This window comes from Oncorhynchus kisutch, linkage group LG17 (assembly GCF_002021735.2).
Source record: "Oncorhynchus kisutch isolate 150728-3 linkage group LG17, Okis_V2, whole genome shotgun sequence".
Lineage (NCBI taxonomy): Eukaryota > Metazoa > Chordata > Actinopteri > Salmoniformes > Salmonidae > Oncorhynchus > Oncorhynchus kisutch.
In genome coordinates this window covers 85,334,739-85,344,819 of record NC_034190.2, presented here as the reverse complement: position 1 = coordinate 85,344,819, position 10,081 = coordinate 85,334,739, and positions in this window count along the sequence as shown.

Here is a 10,081-nt window from a genome sequence, read left to right as displayed (position 1 = left end):
CCATGATCTCAACCTTAATGATGAGCTTCAAAGGTACTATGGTGTTGAATGCTGAGCTATAGTCAATGAACAGCAGTCTTACATAGGTATTCCTCTTGTCCAGATGGGATAGGGCAGTGTGCAGTGTGATGGCGATTGCATCGTCTGTGGACCTATTGGGGCGGTAAGCAAATTGAAGTGGGTTTAGTGTGACAGGTAAGGTGGAGGTGATATGATCCTTGACTAGTCTCTCAAAGCACTTTAGGATGACAGATGTGAGTGCTACAGGGCAATATTAATTTAGTTCAGTTACCTTTGCATTCTGTGTACAGGAACAATGGCGGCCATCTTAAAGCATGTGGGTACAACAGAATGGGATAGGGAGAGATTGAATATGTCTATAAACACACGAGCCAGCTGGTCTGTGCATGCTCTGAGGACGCGGCTAGAGATGCCGCCTGGGCAGCCTTGCGAGGGTTAACACGTTTAAATATCTTCCTAACGTCGGCCATGGAGGAGGAGAGTCCACAGTCTTTGGTAGCGGGCTGCGTCGGTGGCACTGTATAATCATCAAAGCGGGCAAAGAAGGTGTTTAGTTTGTCTGGATGCAAGACGTCGGTGTCTGTGACGTGGCTGGTTTTCTTTTGTGGTCCGTGATTGTCTGTAGACCCTGCCACATACATCTCGTGTCTGAGCCGTTGAATTGCGACACCTTCTTTGTCTCTATACTGACATTTTGCCTGTTTGATTGCCTTGCGAAGGGAAGAAATGCTCTGTTTGTATCAGGCCATATTCCCAGCCTTGCCATGATAAAATACAATGGTATGCGCTTTCAGTTTTGTTCAAATGCTGCCATCTATTCACGGTTTCTGGTTAGGGTAGGTTTTAATAGTCACAGTGGGTACATCTCCTATACACTTCCAGGTAAACTCACTCACCGAATCAGCATATATTATCGATATTATTGTCTGAGGCTGCACGGAAACATATCCCAGTCAACGTGATCAAAACAATCTTGAAGCATGGATTCCAAATGGTCAGACCAGCGTTGATTGGTCCTTAGCATGGGTACTTCTTGTTTGAGTTTCCGCCTTTAGGAAAGGGAGGAGAAAAATGGAGTATTGGTCAAAGGCGGGGGAGGGCCTTCTATGCATCGCGGAAGTTAGAGTAACAATGGTCCAGTGTTTTTCCAGCGCGACTGTTACAGTCGATATACTGATAGAATTTCTCAAATGTGCTTTGTTAAAATCCCCAGCCACAACAAATGCAGCCTCAGGATATCTGGTTTCCAGTTTGCATAAAGTCCAGTGAAGTTCCTTGAGGGATGTCGTAGTATCAGCTTGAGGGGGAATATACACGGCTGTGGCTATAACCAAAGATAATTATCTTGGGAGGGTAATATGGTCGGCATTTGATTGTGAGGAAATCGAGATCAGGTGTACAAAAGGACTTGAGTTTCTGTATGTTGTTACAATTACACCATGAGTTGTTAATCATTATACATACACCTTCATGGAAAGGAGTTTATTCATGTCAGCGCGATGCACTGAGAATGCAGGTGGCTGTACCAACTCCGACAGCGTATCCCGAGAGAGCCGTGTTTCCATCAAACAGAGTATGTTACAATCCCTGATGTCTCTCTCAAGCAACCCTTGCCTGATTTTGTTGACTTTGTTATCTAGGGACTGGACATTAGCGAGTAATATACTCGGAAGCGGTGGGTGGTATGTGCATCTCCGAAGTCTGACTAGAAGACCGCTCCAGCTCCTCTCTCCACCGGCGGCATTGTTTTAGGTCGGCCTCTGGAATCAGTTCAAATGCCCTGGGAGGTGCGGACAAAGGAACCGCTTCGGGAAAGTTGTATTCCTGGTCGTAGTGCTGGTAAATTGACGTCACTCTGTTATCCAATAGTTCTCCCTGGCTGTATGTAATAACACTTAATGATCTGTTTATGTTTCCAGAATCACTTTTGGTAAGCCATAAATGTAACAGCAAAACTTCTCCCACCCAACGACTAACCCTATGCTCTCCTTTTCGAATGAACACAACAGTCATAAAGCCACAGGCTTCTACATCCCTACATACCTTCTACATACCTACATACCATCTACATACCTACATACCTTCTACATACCTACATACCTTCTACATACCTACATACCTTCTACATACCTGCATACCTACATACCTTCTACATACGCCACATACCTTCACATACCTACATACCTTCTACATACCTACATACCTACATACCTTCTACATACCTACATACCTTCTACATACCTACATACCTACATACCTTCTACATACCTGCATACCTACATACCTGTCTACATACCTACTACCTTCTACATGCCTACATACCTTCTACATACCTACATACCTTCTACATACCTACATACTTTTTACATACTACATACCTTCTACATACCTACATCTTATACATACCTACATACCTACATACCTTCTACATACCTGCATACCTTCTACATACCTACATACCTTCTACAACTGCATACCTACATACCTACATACCTTCTACATACCGTGCATACCTACATTACCTTCTACATACACTACCTTCTACATACCTGCATACCTACATACCTACACACCTTCTACATACCTTCTACATACCTGCATACCTTCTACATACCTGCATACCTTCTACATACCTGCATACCTTCTACATACCTACATACCTTCTACATACCTACATACCTTCTACATAACTACATACCTACATACCTTCTACATACCTGCATACCTACATACCTTCTACATACCTACATACCTTCTACATACCTACATACCTTCTACATACCCTACATACCCTCTACTACCTTCTAACCATACCTGCATACCTACATACCTTACATACCTTCTGACATACCTACATACCTTCTACATTACCTGCATACCTACATAGCCCACGTATAGCCTTCTACATGACCTTCTACATACCCTGCATACCTTCTACATACCTGCATACCTTCTTACATACCGCATACCTTGCTACATACCTACATACTTCTACATTACCTGCATACCTACCATGCCTTTCCTACATAACCCCCCCTACATACCTTCTACATACCTACATACCTTCTACATACCTACTACTACCTTCTACATTACTCTACATACCTTCTACATACCTACATACCTTCTACATACCTACATACCTTCTACATACCCTTACATACCTCATACCCTACATACCTTTCTACATACCTACATACCTTCTACATACCTACATACCTTCTACATACCTACATACCTACATACCTTCTACATACCTACATACCTTCTACATACCTACATACCTTCTACATACCTTGACGCTCCTGAAGCAGCTTGGAGGCATCCTTAGTTCAAGTTGAGCCCTTTTTCCCCCTGCTTTTTCTCTGTTCCATGAAAACTCTGTCTTGTCCTGAAGGAGTGTCCTTAATTCATTGTTGTAGCTGACAGGTTTGTTTTGTTTTAATTCCCTAAAAAAATAGTTGCATGTCTCTTCCACATTGTCCACAAAACAAATAACTTTGTTCGTCCTCCTCCATTTCAATGGTGGGAACATTTTGTCTCCTAACACATTTTTTCCCCCAAAAATTTCCTTTGCACTTGTTGCGTAATTTTCCAAAGGCAGGCACTTCCTGTCCTGGTGACACACCTAATAAAGTCATATTGTTTGTTGATCCTTCGGGAAAAGTCATTTTCCCGAAAAGTCATCATCTTGTCCACGAAATCCACTGCTGTGCATTAAACCTCCTTTGCAGTGTTTGCTGGGGTGAAACTAAAGGTTTTAATATGCAACTGTGTCAGCGTATTAGCCTGTGTCCACAAAACTATGTGGACATCTGCTCGTCCATCTCATTATAAAATCATGGGTATTAATATGGAGTTGGTCCCCCCCTTTGCTGCTATAACAGCCTCCGCTCTTCTATAAAGGCTTTCCCGTAGATGTTGGGAACATTGATGCGGGGACTTGCTTCCATTCAGACACAAGAGCATTAGTGAGGTCGACCACAGCTGCTGGGTGATTAGGCCTGGCTCGCAGTCTGCATGCCAATTCATACCAAATGTGTTTGATGAGGTTGAGATCAGGGCTCTGTGCAGGCAAGTCAAGTTCTTCCACACAGATCTCAATGAAACATTTATGTATGGACCTTGCTTTGTGCACGGGGTCATTGTTATTCTGAAACAGGAAAGGGCCTTCCCAAAACTGTTGCCACAAAGTTGGAGGCACACAATAATCTAGAATGCCATTGCATGCTGTAGCATTAAGATTTCCCATCACTGGAACTAAGGGGCCTTAGCCTGAACATTGAAAAACAGCCCATTACCATTATTCCTCCTCCACCAAACTTTACAGTTGCCACTATGCATTCGGGCAGGTAGCGTTCTCCTGGCATCCGCCAAACCCAGATTAGTCTGTCGGACTGCCAGATAGTGAAGCGTGATTCATCACTCCAGAAAATACATTTCAACTGCTCCAGAGTCCAATGGCGGTGAGCTTTACACCACTCCAGCCGACACTTGACATTGCGCAAGGCTTGTGTGCGGCTGCTCAGCCACGGAAACCCATTAATGAAGTGTCCAACGAACAGTTCTTGTGCTGACGTTGCTTTTTGGAACTCGGTAGTGAGTGTTGCAACCGAAGACAGATGATTTTTACGTGCTTCAACACTCTGCGGTCCCGTTCTGTGAGCTTGTGTGGCCTGAGCCGTTGTTGCTCTTAGACGTTTCCACTTCACAATAACAGCACTTACAGTTGACCGGGGAAGCTCTAGCAGGGCAGAAATTTTACGAATTGACTTGTTGGAAAGTGGCATCCTACGATGGTGCCACGTTGAAAGTCACTGAACTCTTCAGTAAGGCCATTCTACTGCCAATGTTTGTCTATGGAGATTGCATGGCTGTGTGCTCATTTTTTTGGTACACCTGTCAGCAACGGGTGTGACTGAAATAAACAAATCCACAAATTTGATGGGGCGTGTAGTGTATATTTACTGCAGTGTCCAAATCAGTGGAGGCTCCTCAGAGGAGGAAGGGGAGGACCATTCTTCTCAGTGAATTTCAGAAAAAAAAAATTGTGAAACATTAAAATAAAAAGTTATCCTGTTTAGATAAAACTATAGTAGATATATTCATGTCACCAAATAATTGATTAAAACACACTGTTTTGTAATGAAGGTCTACAGTAGCCTCAACAGCACTCTGTAGGGTAGCACCATGGTGTAGCCTGGAGGACAGCTAGCTTCCGTCCTCCTCTGGGTACATTGACTTCAATACAAAACCTAGGAGGCTCTTGGTTCTCACCCCCTTCCATAGACTTACACAGTAATTATGACAACTTCCGGAGGACGTCCTCTGACCTATCAGAGCTCTTGCAGCATGAACTGGCATGTCGTCCACCCAATCAAAGAATCAGAGGATTAATTTAGTACTGTAAGGATAAGCAACAGCTGGCTAGTAGTGCATAACATGTGGTGAGTTGTTGACTCAAAGAGAAAGGCAATAGTTGAACAGTTTTGAACAGCTTAATTTTTACAAAAATGAATGAGAACCAAGAGAGAGAGAGAGAGAGAGAGATGTTGTTAAAAAATTTTCACTTAGCTAGCAAACACCCAGGTCAAACAGAGAGGGATGCTATGTTAGCTAGCTGGCTATGGCTATACAAAACTAGAACTCTTCCAAGTCAAGGTAACCTTTAATTTTGATTAATTTATTGCAATCGGGGCCCACCGGTGTAACTGCTAAACTGCTTGCTGCTGACTGTACACTGTACTGCATGATTGTAGCAGGTTTACTAATAGTAGCTATAACATTAATATGGTGACAACGATACGGGCAATGTGTAGCGGTTAACAGTTATGATATGAAGGTTTGCCTTTTTCGTCGGGTCACAGACAGCTGACGTTTAGTGCACTGAATTCCACAAATGAAGGGAAAAGGTGAGAGGAGGAGAGCATGTAGATGCGAGAAGGAATTGTACAAGGATCAAAAGGGATCACATGTTTTATATGTGGCTGCTATGAAAGCGACCTGTGTTTTATAAATGTATTATATCATTTGTGTGAGATTGAGGGCATCTTGTTTTTACATTATCAGGGCTGTATTCATTCTGCCAATTCTGTTGAAAAATGTTTCTTAAATGGAAGCAAACGGAACGAAACGGGAATAGACATACATGAATATGTCCAATGGAAACTCTCATTTGCAACTGTTGGACTAATGATTACACCCTACATCAACTAGATGCAGGCAAGAGTGTGCAAGGCGCTATTGAATGTGTCAATGTCTGTTACCTTGATTACTGTCACGCCTTCTCCTGCTCCCTCCCTTCGGCGCTCGATGTCACCGTCTACTAACCACCACACCTGGCAACCATCAATGCATACACCTGGCAATCATCATTACATACACCTGGCAACCATCATTACATACACCTGGCAACCATCATTGCGCACACCTGGCAACCATCATTGCGCACACCTTGCAACCATCATTGCACACACCTGGCAACCATCATTGCATACACCTGACAACCATCATTGCGCACACCTGGCAACCATCATTGCGCACACCTGGCAACCATCATTGCGCACACCTGGCAACCATCATTGCGCACACCTAGCAACCATCATTGCGCACTCCTGGCAGCCATCATTGCATACACCTGGCAACCATCATTGCATACACCTGGCAACCATCATTGCACACACCTGGCAACCATCATTACATACACCTGGCGACCATCATTACATACACCTGGCAACCATCATTACACACACCTGGCAACCATCATTGCACATACCTGGCAACCATCATTACATACACCTGGCAACCATCATTACATACACCTGGCAACCATCATTGCGCATACCTGGCAACCATCATTGCATACACCTGGCAACCATGATTGCATAAACCTGGCAACCATCATTGCACACACCTGGCAACCATCATTGCAAACACCTGGCAACCATCATTACATACACCTGGCAACCATCATTACATACACCTGGCAACCATCATTCCATACACCTGGCAACCATCATTACATACACCTGCTCCCCATCGTTAAGCACACCACCCTGATTACTCTCCCTTCATATAGCTCTCACCAACCTCAGGCAGTATTGGTTCTGTTTTCATGTCCAGACGCTTCTCTTGTTTTTTGTAACTCTCTTACTCCCGGCTTCTTTGCTGCCCTTCTTGACACCAGGCCATCCTCCAAAAGTCTTCGCCTCACTGTGCGTGCAGATGCACTCACACCTGCCTGCTGCCATTCCTGAGCAAGCTCTGTACTGGTGGTGCCCCGATCCCGCAGCTGAATCAACTTTAGGAGAAGGTCCTGGCGCTTGCTGGACATTCTTGGGTGCCCTGAAGTCTTCTTCACAACAATTGAACCGCTTTCCTTGAAGTTCTTGATGATCCGATAAATGGTTGATTTAGGTGCAATCTTACTGGCAGCAAAATCCTTGCCTGTGAAGCCCTTTTTGTGCAAAGCAATGATGACGGCACGTGTTTCCTTGCAGGTAACCATGGTTGACAGAGGAAGAACAATGATTCCAAGCACCACCCTCCTTTTGTGGCTTCCAGTCTATTATTCAAACTCAATCAGCATGACAGAGTGATCTCCAGCCTTGTCCTCGTCAACACTCACACCTGTGTTAACGAAAGAATCACTGACATGATGTCAGCTGGTCGTTTAGAGGCAAAGCTGAAATGCAGTGGAAATGTTTTTTTGGGGAGTTTTTGGGGAGTTCATTTGCATGGCAAAAAGAAGGACTTTGCAATTAATCGGATCACTCTTCATAACATTCTGGAGTATATGCAAATTGCCATCATACAAACTGAGGCAGCAAACTTTTGGCCTGTAAAAGGGTGCCGTGAAACATTGCTCAAAACCACATCGATACTTGTTTACTAAATATTCTGGAGAATTTGGCTACAATAGCAGTACAAAAGTATGAATTTAATTGCGGTAGATTTTGAGTACCTGCCGCGCACGGTGCGGGCCACGGTCCTGCCAAGGAGGCTCAGAAGAAGAAGTGAAATGAGAAAACCATGACAACCGTGCCCATGACAACATCCTCTTTATTGACAGTTTTCCCCCACATGGATTCCATAGAAGAAGACAACAGATTTCATGGTCATTTTGGTCAACCTGTTGTTTAGCCATAAGTAACCATTGTTGTCAACATCATCATCAATGCTAAATATATATACCATACACAGTAAATACAGCACAACCCAGGCATTGAGACAAGACACATCAAACACCACCAACAACAGAGTATCTGAATAGCATATTTATAAAAGAGAAACTTAACATAGTATGTGGTGCAGTGTGTGAGAGAGAGAGAGAGAGAGAGAGAAAGGTGGGAGAGGGGGAGAGAGAGGGAGAGAGGGAGAGAGAGAGAGATAGAGAGAAAAGTTGGGAGAGGGAGGGGAGAGAGAGAGAGAGAGAGAGAGAGAGAGAGAGAGAGAGAGAGAGAGAGAGAGAAAGGTGGGAGAGGGGGAGAGAGGGGAGAGAGAGAGAGAGAGAGAGAGAGAGAGAGAGAGAGAAAGGTGAGGAGAGGGGGAGAGAGAGAGAGAGAGAGGAGGAGAGAGAGAGAGAGAGAGAAAAGAGAGAGAGAGAGAGAGAGAGAGAGAGAGAGAGAGAGAGAGAGACAGAGAGAGAGAGAGGAGAGAGAGAGAGAGAGGTGGGAGAGGGGGAGAGAGAGAGAGAGAGAGAGAGAGAGGAGAAAAGAAGAGAGAAGAGAGAGAGAGAGAGAGAGAGAGAGAGAGAGAGAGGAGAGAGAGAGAGAGAAAGGTGGGAGAGGGGGGAGAGGGAGGTGTGTGTTTTGGAATGTTTCGTTTCTAATATCAAGAGTAAAACTGCAAACTAACTAAACTTCCGAGATCAGTAAAATGGTACTAGCATGTGTCATGTTGCAGTTTTCAGCGAGCTTGAGAGTCTTCAAGACATCTAAACAAGCAGTCTGATATGTAAAGGGTCATCACATCTGCCGTCTCTCTAGTTGGAAGGATAAATACTACAGTAGAATCATTACTGGGTTATAACAGAGTCATACAGGAAGTCGAAATAACAGAAGGAAGCGGGTTTGAAATACAAGATTTGAAATGTCTCTGGCTTGGGGAATGTTTCCTTGTTTCAATATATGCGTCAAACACAATTTTAAATTCAAAGTAAAGTCACAGATGATAAAAAACCCCTTTTCAATTGTTCAAGAACCCCCAAAAAAACGTTTTAATAACCGTAAACTCTATTCTAAATGGTTTCTACTGTAAATGTGTGTGGTGAGAGAGAGGAGAGAGAGAGAGAGAGAGAGAGAGAAGAAGAGAGAGACGGATAAAGAGAGAGAGAGAGAGAACAGATAAAGAAGGCATGTAACTAGATTGGAATCTTCAACGGTACCCAACGCTCCTCTAGCAGTTCATAAAAATTTAACTGTATTCCCATTGTGGATGCATGGACTTTACTGTATTCCTACTGTATGCATATGGAACTTTACTGTATTCCTACTGTAATGCATGGATTTTACTGTACCTACTGTAATGCATGACATTACTGTATTCCTACTGAATGCATGGACTTTACTGTATTCCTACTGTAATGCATGGACTTTTACTGTATTCCTACTGTAAGCATGGACATTACTGTATTCCTACTGTAATGCATGGACTTTACTGTATTCCTACTGTAATGCATGGACTTTACTGTATTCCTACTGTAATGCATGGACTTTACTGTATTCCTACTGTAATTCATGGACTTTACTGTATTCCTACTGTAATGCATGGACTTTACTGTATTCCTACTGCAATGCATGGACTTTACTGTATTCCTACTGTAATGCATGGCTTTACTGTATCTCCTACTGTAATGCATGGACTTTACTGTATCCTACTGTAATGCATGGACTTTACTGTATTCCTACTGTAATGCAATGGTTCAGGAAGCTTAGACTGAGGGAAGAAAAATGATTCCTTAATGACTCTTTTTGTCGTGGTTTGATTTGTTTCATGGCCAGTGTATATATATAATGACACTGGTTTTAGTCCAGAATCAACCTCTCCTCTATTCCTCTTG